The following is a 19,883-nucleotide window of genomic DNA, read 5'->3' on the forward strand; positions in this document are numbered from 1 at the left end:
GCTATCCTCTTCTTCCCCCACATTTCTTATACATAATATTGATGCTGCTTTGTTTAAAATACTAATGACCAGAGAGGTGACAGCTAACTTTAAAGTGAATTCCAGGTATCCTCTTGAGCCATGTCTACCAAAGTAGTCATGCTTAGCGTGATAAGCTAACATTCAAACCTCTAAAGAGAAAACGGACATACCAAAAAGTATCATAGTAATTGTTCTAGACCATTTGGGCTGCTATAACAAAATATCAGAAGACTGTGTGTCATACATACAAAGAAATGTATTTCACACAGTTCTGGAGCATGGAAGACTGAGATCAGAGTGTCAGTGTGGTCAGATAAGGGCCTTCTTCCAGTTTGCTGTTTTCTCATTGTATGCTTAACATGGTGGAAGGAGGGGGAAGGAATTCTCTTGGGTCTTTTCTAGAAGAGCACTAATCCTATTAGCGGGCTCCCCCCTCATGACCTAACCACCTCCCCAAGGCCCTATCTCCTACTACCATCATCTTTGGGAGTCAGAATTTCAAAATATGAATTTGGGGGTAAATTTTAAGACCATAGCAATAATTTACCAACTTACATTGACAAAAGCCTGGGAGAATATACGTGAGAATAGATTCTAAGGGTGATATACCAGAGAGAAAGTAAATATAATTCTATATCAGGGTGAATTTATTGATGCATTTTTAATGATTGTGACTTTTTTGGCTATAAATTAGGCTTTTACTTTCAGAAAGCTAGTTTACCAGCACATCACAGGTCAGGGTGAGGCCTGAGTAATGATTGTGGATTTAATGGAAGAGTTCAATCTTCTGATGATGGCTATAATTTTTTGTTCAATTAGATAACAACTTGGATTTGTGAATGATTTATCTTGATTAAAGTTGAAATATTAGAAAAATTTAAATCCAAAGATGTAGAATGACAGTAATATGGAACAGTTTTTTAATGTGCAATCCACTTAACTGTGTAACTGGTGAAGATCCAGAAGAAAATTCTTTGTACAAGGTATTGATTCACAAGGGGATATCAACAGCATCGAAAGGTATTGTAATTGCTGGTCTGAAATGAAAATGGGAGATAACTTCATTAAAATGAGCTTCCTTATTTCACTGGAAATGACAGGACCATGGAAGGCAGAGGCCATGTAATAGCACTTAGCTGACATTGGCAAGATGGGTGTGGTTACTTATTAGTCGGTAGGGTTAGAGTGGTTATCAAAATTGCATGATATGCGTTAGTAGTGAAAAAGACATCATGCTGCTCCTAAGGCTAAAATAAATAGACAATCCATTAAGTTCCTACTTGACCTATATAATTGAAAGAACTATAGGTTGGGTGAAAGGAGGGAAGATACAGCCATCATAATGGTGTTAGAGCTCCTTATCCAATTAAAGACTTTAGTGAGTTCATAGAGCCAGAACCCATGAAGGAAGTTATCCTTGAGGAAGAGCCATGCATTGATATTAATATCTTAATCTCCCTCCAGTTTTCCTGAAAGGATATATATTTTTTTGTCAGGAAAATTGTCCACTGAAAAGGGTGAAATCTGGAACTTTCCAGGATTGTTTCACCTCATCTCTGAGCTAATCTTAATTATAATGATGATAGAATGCCAGGGCATACACTTATTAGAGTGGAAGATAATGGGGCTGGAGAAAGTTTTATTGATAAGTGACAGTTATGTCTTAGTCTGATTTACAGTGATTCTACTACATGTGAAAAATCACCCTGAATATATTGTTAAAACAGATATACTCAGGACCAAGTAGAAAACCATGGAGTTCACCCTCATTAACAAATAATAAATCAAAGCATATTTCCCTGGCAAAACTGCAGTGCTTGGTACTACCATCAAATACTTTAAAAAATGATGCAGGAATGGTGAACCATTCCTCATACCCATTTAATTCAAATATTTGCCTGCCCTACCCCAGATGAATTTTAGAGCGTGACAGTAGATTCATATGCTGAATTAGGTGTGTTTTAAGTTATGGCCTATTTATTGGTTTAAATCAAAACAATATTGGCACTAAGTACTGAGTTATTGAATTTTGAATGTGTTTTTATGGACTAATAGAACATAACAGGTAGATTGCATCACCTTGAAATAGTAAAACAGTTAAGAAAGCAGACCTTCATCCTGACTTTAGGGCCATCTCTGGCCTTTTGCTATAATTTAGACCATGGGCAAGCAAACCAAAATCTGCAGGACAAGCCCACAGGCCGTTTTTGTACAGCCTTCCATCTAAGAATGGTTTTTACATTCGAAGGGCCAGAAGAGAAAGGAGGAGGAAGTCAAGGGAGTAGGGAGGGTAGGAGAATGGAGGAAGCATATAATGGTATGTTAAGATATCTTTTTAAAAAATGTATCAGAGAATCAGAACTTCTCAGGCTAAGTATTTTTTAAATACACATTAAGAGAAATATACAATTTTATTTTGCAAATAGACATATTCCAATTTTCTCTTTTGTATGATAACAAATACCTGTCAATAGTGTGCTTTCATGAAGATATTTCTCTACCATTCTGTTCCAAAATACATAGTATTTTATTTATTTTTTTAATTTAAAGTCAATGAGTCATCCGTTTGTCTAACACCCAGTGCTCATCACATCATTTGCCCTCCTTAATGCATGGTATTTTAACAGTATATGAAAAAGTAACCAGTTTTCAAAAAAGAGTTGTAATAAGCCAAAGAAATTTATAAACTGACTGCTTGAAATTATTGCCATGGTTATTATTACTAAAGATTATATAAACTCAATAATTATGAAAATGCTCATCCACCCATTTGGAAAACTTAGAATTATTATAATCTCTATTAAAATATTCCAAATAAAGACTTTCTGTGCACTTTAAAATATTTATATAAAAATAAAAGTTGAGGCAGCAGATTAACATTAGAGTAGACAGAATTGTAGCAATTTAATATCAAAAACAAATTCAAATAGGACAGAAGAATAATTATTGTGACTTTCACTTCTTTTGATGTGATCGGCATGCATTGTGAAGCATTAGTTTTGAACTATGGAGACCCTTCTAACTAAGTACCAGGATCAGATAGGCTTAGAATAAGACTTTCATATAATCTATTACACAATAAACTGATATTTGCAAATATAATATGTTTTATCAAATTGAATCTAATAGTTGTACTATTAACATTAAAATTAATTTATATAATAGTTATAAAATATATTGATTCTTTTGCCTAATTTCCTTTCTTAATTTCTATTTTTTCTATTAACATATTTAAATATTCTATATTATAGTGAATATATAATTTATAAACAAGTATACATGTACTGCAAAATTCAAGTGTTTTTGATTGTGTTTTGTTTTTTTACTGGTAGAATATATGATAAAGAATAATAATAATAAGCAAAAGAAATTTAGAAACTGTTTGAAATGATTGCCATGACCTTTATTTACAGAAACAAAAAAAAATCCATATTATTTAAGGACATAGAATATGGTGATTCAATTTCTCTAATAGTTATATGTCAGTTCCCATTTTTTATTTTGCCTTGAGTCAGTGACAATTTCTGGGTTTCTAGAAATATGTGCTTTTCAGCTCAGTTTTACAAATCTAGTTGGTGCATTAACTCTATAAAGAATATATGTAAAATTGAATCTCTGAATTCCAGAAGAGTGGAAAGGAACATGGAAAAATTAAAATCTAATTTTGTCTTCCTCTGAGAGAATTTTTAGAGGAAATAGATAAAAGCACCAAATAAAAAGGCAAATGATTTGGGCCTAAATAAGGGAAAGATAAGGGAGAGAATTAGGCTTTGGAGATTAGTCAGGCCACCATGAAAATTATGTCAAGAAAAATAGTTCGTATTATTTTGAATACAAGCATTAAAGAGTTCTGTGAAACACACTCTACCCTTCTTGCTTTATGTTACTCATAATCTCAGTAATATTACTAAAATGGTTCACTTCACTGAGAAAATCTCAATCTTTTTGATTATGTGCTTAAAAGCGTCTTGCAATTGTTTGTTTCTCAGTGTATAAATGAAGGGATTCAAAATGGGGGCAGCAGAGGTACTGAGCAGGGTTATCCCGTTATTTAAAGACACTTTGTCCTGGGGGGCGGAGCAAGATGGTGGAGGAGCAGGAGACCTGGATTTCATCTGGTCTCAGGAATTCAGCTGAATAGGGATCAAACCATTCTGAACACCTATGAACTCAACAGGAGATCGAAGATAAGAATAGTAACAACACTCTGAACAGAAAAGCGAACACTTTCTGGAAGGTAGGACGTGCGGAGTAGGGAATCCGAGGCGATATTCGGGAGGATAGACGGAGGGGGAGGGGGCCTCCATCAGCCACTTCTGGCAAGTGATAGAGCTGTGGAGCACAAAATCGGAACTTTTAGAAGTTGGCTCCGCTGAGGGACATCGCTCCAGTGGCTAAGGGGGAGGTGGAACCCTCGCGGGACAGTGTGGTCTCAGGACCCTCGGGGTCACAGAAAGACCGGGGGTGCCTGAGTGCGGCAGAGCTCCCAGGTATCAGAGCGGGGAAGCCGGCTGCAGAGACGGAGCCGAGGCGCGGGCTCTCAGCTCAGAGTTGCCATAAACTGTGATCCGTGGCCCAGTCGGGCTACTGCTCCTCCAGCAGGGACCCAACAAGTGGCAGAGCTGGGGAGACTCACCTTCCTCCCCCGGGAGGAGCGGCGCGGGAGCGCACCGCAGGGATCTGGTGGGTTTGGAGACTCCACACGGGGTCGGGGGCCAGAGAGAGAAACACTTGGTCACAGGCCAGGTGAGCACGGAGTGCGGCCGGAGACCGGGGACATGGGAGTGACTGCTTTTCTCTGGGGGCACACTGAGGAGCGGGGCCCCGAGTTCTCCGCTCCTCCGGGCGGAGATTGGGAGGCCATCATTTTCACCCTGGTCCTCCAAAGCTGAACGGAAGGCTTGCAGGGAACAAGAACTCCTGAGAGCAAACCGGAGCAGCTTGCTTAGCCCGGACACACAAGGGCGGGGCAATTCCGCCTCCGGCAAAGACATTTGGAAACCACGGCGACAGGCCCCTCCCCCAGAAGATCAGCACGAACAGCCAGCAAGCCAAGACCAAGTTTACCAATCAAGGAGAACGGGAGAACTCCAGTGCTAGGGGAATACTGCACATAGAATTCATGGCTTTTTTACCATGATTCATTAGTTTTTCACAGTTAATTTGTAAACTGTTTTTTTTTAATTTTTCTTTTTCCCTCTTTCAAACAACATCTTATCAATCCCTTTTTAAAAAATATTTTTTATTTTTCATTTTTAGAGTCATATTTTTATCCCTTCATAGTAGTTACCCTTATTTTTGGCATATATATATATAAGTTGTTCTCTCTTTAAAATTTTGAGATACAATTTCTTCTAACAGATCAAAATATACCCTAAATCACTAGTGTATGGCTTTATTCTAGTCTCCTGCCTGATCACATTCTCTTCCTTTTTTTTCTTTTTTCTTTTTCTTTTTAAATCTTCTTCTTTCTTTTTAAAGACAACTTCTTATCTTACCAAGTCCTTTTATAAAATCTTCTATAATTTTCATCTTTACAGTCATCTGCCATCCCTTCATTGTATCAACCCTGATTTTGTACATAAGAAAGACTTATGTCTTTCTTCCTTTAAAATTTTAGCAGGCACTTTCTTCTAACAGACCAAAATATGCCCAAAAGCTAGTGTGTGGCACTGATCTATGCACTAGCCTGATCATATTTGATCATATTCTGTTTTTGTTTTGTTTTGTTCTGTTTTTGTTTGTTTTTATCTTTTTCTTTTTCCTTTTTTTTCCCTCTTCTTTCTTTCCCTTTCTTGTCTGCTGGTTTCAGGTCTTTTCTGATTTGTATAAAGTATATTTGCTGGAGACATTGTTAACCTGTTAGCATTCTGTTCTCTCATTCATCTGTTCTCCTCTGGACAAAATGACAAGATGAAAAAAAATCACCTCAGCAAAAAGAACAAGAGGTAGTACCGTCTGCCAGGGACCTACTCAATACTGACATTAGTACGATGTCAGACCTAGATTTCAGAATCATGACTTTAAAGATACTAGCTGGGCTTGAAAAAAGTGTGGAAGCTATTACAGAAACCCTTACTGGAGAAATAAAAGAACTAAAATCTAACCAAGTCGAAATCAAAAAGGCTATTAATGAGGTGCAATAAAAATGGGGACACTAACTGGTAGGATAAATGAGGCAGAAGGAAGAATCGGCGATATAGAAGACCAAATGATGGAAAATAAAGAGGCTGAGTAAAAGAGAGATAAACAACTACAGGATCACGAGGGCAGAATTCGAGAGATAAGCGATACGATAAGATGAAACAACATTAGAATAATTGGGATCCCAGAAGAAGAAGAAAGAGAGAGAGGGGCAGAAGGTATATTGGAGCAAATAATAGCAGAGAACTTCCCTAATGTGGGGAAGGAAACAGCCATCAAAATCCAGGAGGCACAGGGAACCCCTCCCAAAATCAATAAAAATAGGTCAACACCCCGACATCTAATAGTAAAACTTACGAGTCCCAGAGACAAAAAGAAAATCCTGAAAGCAGCTCGGGAGAAGAGATATGTAACCTACAATGGTAGAAACATTAGATTGGCAACAGACCTATCCACAGAGACCTGGCAGGCCAGAAAGGACTGGCATGATATCTCCAGAGCACTAAACGAGAAAAATATGCAGCCAAGAATACTATATCCAGCTAGGCTATCATTGAAAATAGAAGGAGAGATCAAAAGCTTCCAGGACAAACAAAAACTAAAGGAAATTGCAAACACAAAACCAGCCCTACAAGAAATATTGAAAGAGGTCCTCTAAGAAAAAAGAGAGCCTAAAAGCAGCATAGATCAGAAAGGAGAACAGAGAATATACAGTAACAGTCACCTTACAGGCAATACAATGGCACTAAATTCATACCTTTCAATAGTTACCCTGAATGTAAATGGGCTCAATGCCCCAATCAAAAGACACAGGCTATCAGATTGGATTAAAAAACAAGATCCATCCATATGCTGTCTGCAAGAGACTCATTTTAGACCCAAAGACACCCCCACATTGAAAGTGAGGGGGTGGAAAACCATTTACCATGCTAATGGACACCAAAAGAAAGCTGGGGTGGCAATCCTTATATCAGACAAATTAGATTTTAAAACAAAGACTGTAATAAGAGATGAAGAAGGACACTATATCTTATTTAAAGGGTCTACACAACAAGAAGATCTAACAATTGTAAATATCTATGCCCCTAACATGGGAGCAGCCAATTATATAAGGCAATTAATAACAAAAGCAAAGAAACACATTGACAACAATACAATAATAGTGGGGGACTTAACACCCCCCCTAACTGAGATGGACAGATCATCTAAGCAAAAGATCAACAAGGAAATAAAGACTTTAAATGAAACACTGGACCAAAAGGACTTTACAGACATATTCAGAACATTCCATCCCAAGGCAACAGAATACACATTCTTCTCTAGTGCCCATGGAACATTCTCCAGAATAGATCACATCCTAGGTCACACATCAGGTCTTAACCGGTATCAAAAGCTTGGGATCATTCCCTGCATATTTTCACCACAATGCTTTGAAACTAGAACTCAATCAAAGAGGAAAGTCAGAAAGAACTCAAATACATGGAGGCTAAAGAGCATCCTACTAAAGAAGGAATGGGTCAATCAGGAAATTAAAGAAGAATTACAAAAATGCATGGAAACCAATGAAAATGAAAACACAACTGTTCAAAATCTTTGGGATACAGCAAAGGCAGTCCTGAGAGGAAAGTATATAGGAATACAAGGCTTTCTCAAGAAACATAAAGGTCTCAAATACACAACCTAACCCTACACCTAAAGGAGCTGGAGAAAGAACAGCAAAGAAAGCCTAAACCCAGCAGGAGAAGAGAAATCATAAAGATCAGAGCAGAAATCAGTGAAATAGAAACCAAAACAACAGTAGAACCGATCAACGAAACTAGGAGCTGGTTCTTTGAAAGAATTAACAAGATTGATAAACCCCTGGCCAGACTTATCAAAAAGAAAAGAGAAAGGACCCAAATCAACAAAATCATGAATGAAAGAGGAGAGATCACAACCAATACCAAAGAAATACAAACAATTCTAAGAACATATTATGAGCAACTCTATGCCAGCAAATTAGATAACCTGGAAGAAATGGGAGCATTCCTAGAGATGTAGCAACTACCAAAATTGAACCAGGAAGAAATAGAAAACCTGAACAGACCTATAACCACTAAGGAAATTGAAGCAGTCATCAAAAATCTCCCAACAAACAAAAGCCCAGGGCCAGATGGCTTCCCAGGGGAATTCTATCAGACATTTAAAGAAGAATTAATACCTATTCTCCTGAAACTGTTCCAAAAAATAGAAATGGAAGGAAAACTTCCAAATTCATTTTATGAGGCCACCATTACCTTGATCCCAAAACCAGACAAAGATCCCATCAAAAAGGAGAATTACAGACCAATATCCTTGATGAACATGGACGCAAAAATCCTCACCAAAATACTAGCCAATAGGATCCAACAGTACATTAAAAGGATTATTCACCACGACTAAGTGGGATTTATCCCTGGGCTACAAGGCTGGTTCAACATCCGCAAATCAATCAACGTGATACAATACATTAACAAAAGAAAGAACAAGAATCATAGGATCCTCTCAATAGATGCAGAAAAAGCATTTGACAAAGTACAGCATCCTTTCTTGATCAAAACTCTTCAGAGTATAGGGATAGAGGGTACATACCTCAATATCATAAAAGCCATCTACGAAAAACCGACAGCGAATATCATTCTCAGTGGGGAAAGGCTGAGAGCTTTTCCCCTAAGGTCAGGAACGTGGCAGGGATGTCCACTCTCACCACTGCTATTCAACATAGTATTAGAAGTCCTAGCCACAGCAATCAGACAACAAAAAGAAATCAAAGGCATCCAAATCGGCAAAGAGGAAGTCAAACTCTCACTCTTTGCAGATGATATGATACTTTATGTGGAAAACCCAAAAGACTCCACCCCAAAACTGCTAGAACTCATACAGGAATTCAGTCAAGTAGCAGGCTATAAAATCAATGCACAGAAATCAGTGGCATTCCTATACACCAACAACAAGACAGAAGAGAGACAAATCAAGGAGTCGATCCCATTCACAATTGCACCCAAAACCATAAGATACCTAGGAATAAATTTAACCAAAGAGGCAAAGGATCTGTACTCAGAAAACTATAAAATACTCAGGAAAGAAATTGAAGAAGACACAAAGAAATGGAAAAACGTTCCATGCTCATGGATTGGGAGAACCAACATTGTGAAGATGTCAATGCTACCTAGAGCAATCTACACATTCAATGCAATCCCCATCAAAATACCATCCACTTTTTTCAAAGAAATGGAACAAATAATCCTAAAATTTGTATGGAACTAGAAGAGACCCCGAATAGCCAGAGGAATCTTGAAAAAGAAAAGCAAAGCTGGCGGCATCACAATTCCGGACTTCCAGCTCTATTACAAAGCTGTCATCATCAAGACAGTATGGTACTGGCACAAAAACAGACACATAGATCAATGGAACAGAATCGATAGCCCAGAAATGGACCCTCAACTCTATGGTCAACTTATCTTTGACAAAGCAGGAAAGAATATCCAGTGGAAAAAAGACAGTCTCTTCAACAAATGGTGTTGGGAAAATTGGACAGCCACATGCAGAAGAATGAAACTGGACCATTTCCTTACACCACACACAAAAATAGACTCCAAATGGTTGAAAGACCTAAACGTGAGACAGGAGTCCATCCAAATCCTAAAGGAGAACATAGGTAGCAACCTCTTCGACCTCAGCCGCAGCAACTTCTTCCTAGAAACATCACCAAAGGCACAGGAAGCCAGGGCAAAAATGAACTATTGGGATTTCATGAAGATAAAAAGCTTTTGCACAGCAAAAGAAACAGTCCACAAAACCAAAAGACAACCGACAGAATGGGAGAAAATATTTGCAAATGACATATCAGATAAAGGGCTAATATCCAAAATCTATAAAGAACTTATCAAACTCAACACCCAAAGAACAAATAATCCAATCAAGAAATGGGCAGAAGACATGAACAGACATTTTTCCAAAGAAGACATCCTAATGGCCAACAGGCAGATGAAAAAGTGCTCAACATCGCTCGGCATCAGGGAAATCCAAATCAAAACCTCAATGAGCTACCACCTCACACCCGTCAGAATGGCTAAAATTAACAAGTCAGGGAACGACAGATGTTGGAGGGGATACGGAGAAAGGGGAACCCTCCTACACTGTTGGTGGGAATGCAAGCTGGCGCAACCCCTCTGGAAAACAGTATGGAGGTTCCTCAAACAGTTGAAATTAGAGCTACCATTCGATCCAGCAATTGCACTACTGGGTATTTACCACAAAGATACAAATGTAGGGACCCGAAGGGGTACGTGCACCCCAATGTTTATAGCAGCAATGCCCACAATAGCCAAACTGTGGAAAGAGCCAAGATGTCCATCGACAGATGAATGGATAAAGAAGAGGTGGTATATATATACAATGGAATATTATGCAGCCATCAAAAGGAATGAGATCTTGCCATTTGCAACGACGTCGATGGAACTGGAGGGCGTTATGCTGAGTGAAATAAGTCAATCAGAGAAAGACATGTATCATATGACCTCACTGATATGAGGAATTCTTAATCTCAGGAACAAACTGAGGGTTGCTGGAGTGGTCGGGGGTGGGAGGGATGGGGTGGCTGGGTGATAGAGATTGGGGAAGATATGTGCTATGGTGAGCGCTGTGAATTGTGTAAGACTGTTGAATCACAGATCTGTACTTCTGAAACAAATAACGGAACATATGTTAAGAAAAAAGAAAAAGAAGAAGATAGCAGGAGAGGAAGAATGAAGGGGAGTAAGTCAGAAGGGGAGTTGAACCAGGAGAGATGATGGACTCTGAAAAACAAACTAGGTTTCTAGAGGGGAGGAGGGTAGGGGGATGGGTTAGCCTGGTGATGGGTATTAAAGAGGGCACATTCTGCATGGAGCACTGGGTGTTATGAACAAACAATGAATCATGGAACACTACACCAAAACAAATTATGTAATATATGGTGATTAACATAACAATAAAAAATTGAACAAATAAAAATATAATAACAAACACTTTAATGTTATAATAGTGTACATCTACAGTCTTCCAAACATTTATTTATTATTTATTATTATTATGAACCTCAGTTAGTTTCACCTTCTTGAAAACATTGTTTTCTTGCTGACCATATCTTTGAAGGCTATTTTCACTTGCTTGTTCCTTAGGGTATAGATGAAGGGGTTCAACAGAGGGGTAACTGAGGCATTTAAGACAGCCACTCCCTTATTAAAAGTTAGGATTTATGTACAGAAAGATACAACTTCCATAAGAAAGTGAGACCACAATCATGTGAGGGAAACATGTCGAAAAAGCTTTATTTCTTTGTTGCACAGAGGGGATTCTCAGAATTGTCCTGATAATGTACATGTAGGAAAGAATCACTAACAGCAGGGGGAGGATGAGGGTAATTCCAACAGAGATAAACTCCAGCCTTTCTATGAAATGTGTGTCTGAACAGGACAGAGGCAACAGCACAGTCTAGTCACAGCAGTAATGATTGATGACATTGGCTGCACAGAAAGGCAGCTGGAGAGTCATTACATGCGGCACAATGACAACCAAGAAACCAGAGAACCAGGAACACAGGACAAGTTGAATGCAGAGTCTTCTGCTCATTAAGGCTGTATAATGCAGGGGTTTACCAATGGCAATGTAGCCATCATAGGACATGGCAGCTAAAAGATAAAATTCAGTTGCTCCCCAAAGGATGGCAAAAAAGTACTGAGGGGCGCCTGGGTGGCTCAGTCGTTAAGTGTCTGCCTTCGGCTCAGGTCATGATCCCAGGGTCTTGGGTTCGAGCCCCACATTGGGCTCCCTGCTCCACGGGAAGCCTGCTTCTCCCTCTCCCACTCCCCCTGCTTGTGTTCCCTCTGTTGCTGTGTCTCTCTCTGTCACATAAATAAATAAAATCTTAAAAAACAAAAAAAGTACTGAGTGAAGCAACCAGCAAAGGAGATAGTTTTATCTCCAGTTCCAATATTGACTAGCATTTTGGGAACAAAGACAGAGGTAAAAGATATTTCCAAAACAGAAAAATTCCGAAGGAAGAAATACATAGGAGTCTGGAGGCGATAATCCAGCAGGGTCAGAGTGATGATGGTCAAGTTTCCCATGATGCTTAAGACATAAGTTAGCAGCAGAAAAAGGAAAAGCACAGCTTGAAGTTCAGCATCATTTGTCAGTCCAAGGAGAATGAATTCTATCACTGATGGCTGGTTTCCCATCATTAACTTCAGACAAATTAAGATAGAAAATAATAATGACATGGAGTGATTAACACATTTTCTGATTTTTACTTTATAATTAACAAAGGTTTTGCTTCTCAGGAACATTTTCAATTACTCTCACCATTTTTTAAATTCATTTATGTTTTCCTTCTTAAACTTTCTATTTTGATTTTCCTCTAAGTTATTAGATGCTGTCATATGTATATAGACAAATCTAAAACAAATGTAGAGAGTAGATTTTATTTGATTAAACAGATTTCTTAAATCAGCCTTTTAACTCTCAGTTTATTAGCCAACAGAGTAAATATAAATCAAGGTATGAACTATAGGAATAAAATTGAACTTGGTTGTTTTCTTCTTTTTGCTGTTTTATATTTTTTCTTATTTCAATTTTTCTCATTTTGAATAATAATTCTGTGCACCTACTGAGCTCTAAGCTTAGATTGCTATTTCCCTTAATTCTTTTTTTTATTCTAAAATCTTTCTTAACAATTTTATGCCGTTGTTATCTTATTAGACTACAGTATATGTTTTTTTAAAAGGACACTGACAAAGGGCACTATTTGGTGTTAACTTTAACCACGGCTCCCCCCACATCCCCCCAAAAACCTTTGGCCCAGAGTTCTCCATCATGAAGATTGAAAGGGCCCAGTGATATGCTGGCAGCAGCCCCATTACTCCATGACGGTGGCAGAAGCAGCTTAGGCTCCCTTTGACTCTCCCACACTATGTGACCTGCAAATGGTTCTGAAATTAGAACGTATACTGCTATACTTAAAAACTTAGGGACATGGAGAGTCAGCTAGAATAGAGGAAAAGAAAGTCCTAGGTGGGTAGGGAGGTAGGTTGGGCACACTGAAGAGCCAAGTTGCTTTGTCCAACACCTGTGTACTTTAACTAAATGAACTCAGGCCGCCAACACAGTAGACCTGCTCAATTCACCTTCCACATCCGAACAAGACTAAAAAGCTCAGGCTTGTGTTTTCTACTATGCATAGGTTCTGCCGGTGATGAGGAGCTCATAAGCAGGTTCTCTACTCCTTCTGCACAACATGGTGCATGCACACAACATGCCCAGCAGCTGAGTAGCTGCAAATGCGGCGCCTCCCAGATAATGTGCATCATGACTTCTTGTAGCTTCCTCACAACTAGAGCCTCATATCCCTCAGCATAGAAGTCAGAGGGGTGGGCTGAACTGCCATTACAGCTGCTGGTGGTCTCTCTGCAGCAGCTAAGAGGGACACTCTGGTTTTTGGTCTCTTGGAACCAGTCTGTGTTTTCCCAGTCTGACTAGTTGTGAATTCCACAACAGTGTGGCTGACTCTGTATGTGATCAGTAGCCTGGCTTGCAGCATCAGGGTTGGTCCCATGGTCGGTCTTATACACTCTCGGCATGCTGCCACCTCACTCTCCACCTCTGCTCTGTAAACGTATCCCAAAACCACTGCAACAGCTTCTGCGACAAAAACCAAGAGTAGAATGATGACATTTGTGGCCAGGCCATGGCGGCTTTCTTGGATTGTGGCACAGCAGCCAATTAGGCCAACAATGAGAAGCAGGGCTCCCATAGCTATGATCACTACAGCAGAGATGAGAGCATACACATCTTCAAAGAAGTGGCCATAGTCATCATAAGTGATAAAGACACAGGCTCCCACACAGCATAAAATACCAGCTGCCCCCTGGAAGATAAGGTTGGGAAACACCAGCAGGGTCTTGGATGGGTTGATGCCACACTGGCCCCTTGTGCAGGCAGCGTGCTGGGGCCCTGCTCTGTGAGAGAGATGCACTCACCTAGTGAGGTGGCAATAGCTGGCTCCGGCGTCTCCCCACAACCAGCTCCCTCCTTGCAGTAGCACAGCCCTGGCCCCAAGCCTGATGATTTCCCCCTTAATTCTTTTTTTTTTTTTTGAAGATTTTATTTATTTATTTGAGAGACAGAGAGAGTGAGCAAATGAGAGAAAGAGAGCACAAGCAGGGGGAGAGGGAGAAGCAGACTCTCTGCTGAGCAGGGAGCCCCAAGCAGGGCTCTATCCCAGGACCCTGGGTTCACCACCAGAGCCAAAGGGAAACACTTAACCAACTCAACCACCCAGGCGCCCCTTTCCCTTAATTCTTAATAAAGTCTTAGGAATTCATATTACTTACAGTTCTTCAGTCATGGCAAGGGCTCAATAAATGCTATCACCATTTAATACAGATATATGGATTAGTCGGTACTTGGCAAAACGTTAAATCAAAATAATCTCACTGATTGTGCTTTCTTGCTGTATGCAGGAACTGTCCACCAGCAAATTACAGTTTTACAGTTCCTTAAATGTCAGCTCAAGCTCAGCCCTTCATACAATTGTATCTAACAATTGCAATCAACCATAATTGTTTTTCCTCTTCTTTATTAAAATTTATCACAAGGGAGCCTGGGTGGCTCAGTTGGTTAAGCGACTGCCTTCGGCTCAGGTCATGATCCTGGAGTCCCAGGATTGAGTCCCGCATTGGGCTCCCTGCTCAGCAGGGAGTCTGCTTCTCCCTCTAACCCTATCCCCTCTCATGTGCTCTCTCTCAAATAAATAAATAAAAATCTTTATAAAAAAATAAAATAAAATTTATCACAACATAACACTTGGTCATAAAGTCAAATTTTTTTCCAGTTACGTCAAGTATGTACACTTTATCTGTCCAACTTTAACATAAATAAATTACCCACAAAAATAAGGTCTTATTTCTCTATATCTTTTATACAGAGACCAGAAAATTGTACAGATTTGGTAAAAATTTTAATGTAAAATATTTTTTGACTTTTTTAGATTCATAGCCCTATTTTATTAAATGCTATGGTTTTTATGCAAATAAAAGTTCCAATTAAGCTTATGCATATAGCTCTTCAGAATTTTCTTTTAATATTTTTCATCATCAGACTCAAAGAACTATTACTAAGAAAGCTTTTCTCTACTCAAAAAATTATAAAATTCGTTTCATTTTAACAACTATTTTACTACATACATTGACATATTTTCAGATTACACTATGTCACTATGTAATAAGTTAGTAATAGTCACACATCATATATTCTTATCAAGGTGAAAACTCCAGAAGTATTTAATACAACAAAAGAGCAGTTTTGCCAACTTAGGAAGGCTGATTGTCTAGAAGAATTATATCTGGAAAATTTCAGGGTTCCTAACATAATTTCAATCAATTTGCGCTTTTGTAGATAATTGTTTCTTTTGTTAAATACCTTTATATTAACATATATAAAAAGCATAATATGCTAGGCACTTATCAGTGTTATTAAAAATTCTGTTTTGTTAAAGATAATTAGATTAATGTATCAAGAATGTAAATTTAAGTATCAGTTGAAATAATGGCTATATATATCTGAATGTATTATCTTGACTATAATGAGTGCAGATAAATAAATGTAGGAAATTAAAAATTATGCACAAATAATGAGCTTTATGACATTTTATATGCAGAAAAACATTAGGGCACACCTCTTCCACTATGACAAAAAAAGCTCATTAAATTGTAATATTGCTACAATTAGTTGAAATAAATCTTGGGGATTGGACAATTGGTAATGATATTCTGTTTCTACATGAAAATAGCTGGTGTCAGATAATTTGGAGATATTGATGTTAATCTTCCAGTTCAAGATCCTAGCTATTAATTAAGACGGAAAATTGTAACTTAGAAAGTACTCGGGCTATTGCATTCACTAAAGAACATTAATGTCCTGAAATTTCCATTGTTTAAACAATCATATTTTTTGATACAATGAAGACTTTATAATTGATTGCCACATAATAGAAACCCTTTACTGAATAAATAAGTGTCCAAAAATAAGAACATAAACAACATTTATATATTAGTAAGTGACATCATCACCTACTAAATAAAAGATGAACAAAATGAGAATTTTTATATAAGAAGAAAAATTTATATCAACCAAATTTCTTTCAGCAAAAGATGATAATCCTTTATAATAAAGGATATAATCCTTTATATATATATAATGAATGTATATAATAAAAAATCTCTTTATAATAAAGATTATTGCTATTCCCAGAAAAATAATATATATACCATATGTGATATATACATAATCATATGTATATATGATCAAATAATAAATACTTGACCCAAAAAAGATTTATTTGGCAAAAATATATTTACTCAAAAGATTTACCGCTAGGACACTGCTTTTTTCCTTAAAAAAAAAAGGTTTATTTGTAGTTAAAAGGATGTGGAAGAATTTTCCCAACCTTCTCTGGGTAACTTCAGTTATGAATACCTTCTCCTAAAGTAAAATCATCTCTACAATGAATTGTATATAACTTTCATATTTAGCCTCTGCCTCCTTCTGTGGTGGATCTCTTTGCTAGTTTAAGAAGCACTTAAGAGGAAAGTTAAGAACATTGAATCCATGACAAGTAGGAATGGGCATCATGGAAAAATAGAAGAAAGTGTGATTTGATTTTCTTTAAGCTCTATTCTGTGAATATGGTGTAACATTTTCTGCCTGAAAATATGTATATATGCTAAACTGTCATATTTTGAATTTTTACCTACATTTGCTTAGAACAATCAAAATTTTATTTAAAAAGAATATGTACATAGTTGTGTCAACAAGCAAATATGAAAGGTAACAGACAAATCAATAAAGAGACTATACATCTCTAGTTCAGTGCAGCCATCACCAGCCCTCTCCTACCTCAAACAGGTGAATCAGTTCTGCCTTAGTTTCAAATGAGCTCCTTCTGTGGTTAAATCAGAGAATATAAAGGTTTAGGACCCACTGGGAAATGGTCCCTGGGTCATCAGAATTTGTCTGCTTCAAAATACTCAGGAATGCCTGACTTTCTCTTTCAACAAAGATAGGTCAAATTAGCAGGTAAAAAGAAGAAACAAAGAGCATATAAACAGATTGAAATCCCCTGCCAAGCCTTCCTTGCCATTCCATTGCTCTTAGAATTTATCTATCACTATTTTTTCTTACTCATTTTGGTTTATGTGAATGGATATCTTGCTATTCTTTTGTCACCCCCACCCATGGTCAACTCAAAGCCTTTGCAATGGCTGTTCCATCTTTCTGTGATGTTCTTTCTCCAAACATCACATGACTAGCTCCCTCATATCACTGAGATCTCAGAATTGGGCATGCCTCAGGGGAAGCTTCCCTGATCATACTATCCAAGATAGCCACTACTCAATCACTGTCTAACACCTTAACTGGCTTGATATTTTATACATAGTAGATTTTTTTTGTTGTTCACACCACTCTTAAATTTTGTTATTTCCTTATTTGCTATGTGTTTATTGTCTAGCATCCTCACTAAACTGTAAGCTCCACTAAGTGAAGGACTTTATGTACTAGCTTCTCTGTATGCCTGTGGAAGTTTCTGGCAACTACCAGTTTCTTTATGATACATCAGGGTGTTTATATATATATATAAATGTATTCCCTACAAGAAGGACCCACAGCATGATACCTTTGCTGAATAAATATTTCTTGAGGATTTATTTAAGCCAAATTAGATGTCTAAATTAGATATTCTGTTTTACTGATGTATAATTGATTTATACTGAATTTTACATGTTTAAAATATATAGTTTGATTGTTTTGAGATATGTCATGAAACTATGAGAACTTCACCACAATTAAGAAAATAAATAGACCCATCCAACCCTAAAATTTTCTCATACCCCTTTTAATATCCCTTGCAACCCACCTTATGCTCTCACATGGTAGATAAGTTTACTGGGAAAAGATTTATTAGCTTTGCAACTGCATGGGTGTTATTCAAAAGAAGAAGGAATAAAGGGCCTATTTTTACCAACTGCCACTCTAATTTATCCAATTAAACATTATAAGCATAAAGATATTCAGATATTTTGTTTCCTTTGCATATTTTCCACAAATACTCAACATCATGGCATTACCATTTTTTCTGCAGTTTTAAAATATAGCATATAGCAAATGCTATTTATAGCTATTCTTTTTTTAATAGCTGTTCTTAATCACTTTTTTTTGTCATAAATCCCAGTGAGTAAATGCATGTTTTATTTTCTAAAAGGTAATTTATTGGGACTCTACTGAGAATAGTGGTATCTGGGGGCTAATGGGGTGGTTAGGAATATTTTCTAACTGCAGCTAGAGTTCCTGGTGAGATCAAAGTAGTGATATGATCCAGAAGGTAAGTGGAAATCCATGCAAAGAGTCCAAGAAAAGATGGAAAACAATACTGGAAGCTTGGGGATGAAGTTAATATTCAGAGAGACAGATGAAAACAGGGAGATTTCAATAAATCAAGTGGGTAACAAGAAACTTAAGTAGGCTCTGTTACAGTACATGGTTAACATTTATAGCTTCTCTGCACCGCGCTGTACTGTGGGAACAATTTAGTTAGAGTTAAGATAGATCCGACAAATGTGATCCTTAACCAGGATTTATGAATTAGTCATGCATCTTTTATCACTTTGCCATTTCTACATAACAAAGCTCCCCCAAATTTAGGGTCTTAAAACAACAAGCAGGTATTATTGTTCATAAGTCTGTGGTTCGGCTAGGCGGTTCTGTTGATATGGACTGGGTTCTCCCACATCCTGGGGAATCAACCAGCTGTGCTGTCGTCTAGAATGGCTTCAGCAGGGATGAATCAGCTCAGCTTCAATAGATGTCTCTTCCAGCAGACTAGCCTTGGCTTGTTCTCATGTGAATTGTGTGGGTGCAAAAGAGAGAGAGAGAGAGGATGCATGCTTGGCTTCTTGATTGTTACACTCTGAACCCTCACAACATTCCCCTGTCGCATCTCTTTGCAAAAGCAAGTCACAGGACTAGGCTAAATTCAAAGGATGAGAAACAGACATTTTCCTGCTGAGTGGAGCTGCAGAGTAACATTGCAAAGGACATGGCCATTTTCCTATCCATCCACCACACAGCTCATGAAGAATCACCTAATCACTATCAAAGCTGTGGTGACCATATTGGGTCCTAGGGCTACCATAAAAAATTACCCCAAACCGGTGGCTTAAAACAATAGGAATTTATTCTTTCACAGTTCAGGAGGCCAGAAGTTTGATAGCTCTGAGGAAGAGTCTGCTCCATGCTTTTCTTCTAGTTTCTGGTGCTGGCCAACAATCCTTAGTACTCCTGGCTTGCAGCTGCGTCTCTCCAGCTTCTGCCTCCATCTTGACATGGCTGTCAGTCCTGTGGATCTGTGTATCTTTATGTCTCTGAATCTCTCCTTAAATAATGACCCTAGTCATTGGATTTACAGCCCATCCCAATCTAGTATAACCTTATCTTACACTGATTACATGTGTAAATGTCCTATTTCCAAATAAAGTCACATTCACATGTATCCGCTATTAAGAGTACGACTTATCTCTGGGAAGACATAGTTCAATTCACAACAGTGATCATATATATTGTATGGAATATGCTGAAGAGAAATCAAATACCCTGATAATTATTAA

The 19,883-nt window shown here is 37.9% G+C and overlaps 2 pseudogenes; both read right to left on the bottom strand.

Moving 5' to 3' along the window:
- Nucleotides 1-11,273: 11,273 nt before the first annotated feature.
- Nucleotides 11,274-12,404, bottom strand: LOC113922355 (annotated as a pseudogene).
- Nucleotides 12,405-13,395: 991 nt separating this feature from the next.
- On the bottom strand, nt 13,396-19,603 carry LOC113922354 (annotated as a pseudogene).
- Between the last annotated feature and the right edge of the window lie 280 nt (nt 19,604-19,883).

Source organism: Zalophus californianus, chromosome 9 (genome assembly GCF_009762305.2).
Source record: "Zalophus californianus isolate mZalCal1 chromosome 9, mZalCal1.pri.v2, whole genome shotgun sequence".
In the NCBI taxonomy this organism is placed as follows: domain Eukaryota; kingdom Metazoa; phylum Chordata; class Mammalia; order Carnivora; family Otariidae; genus Zalophus; species Zalophus californianus.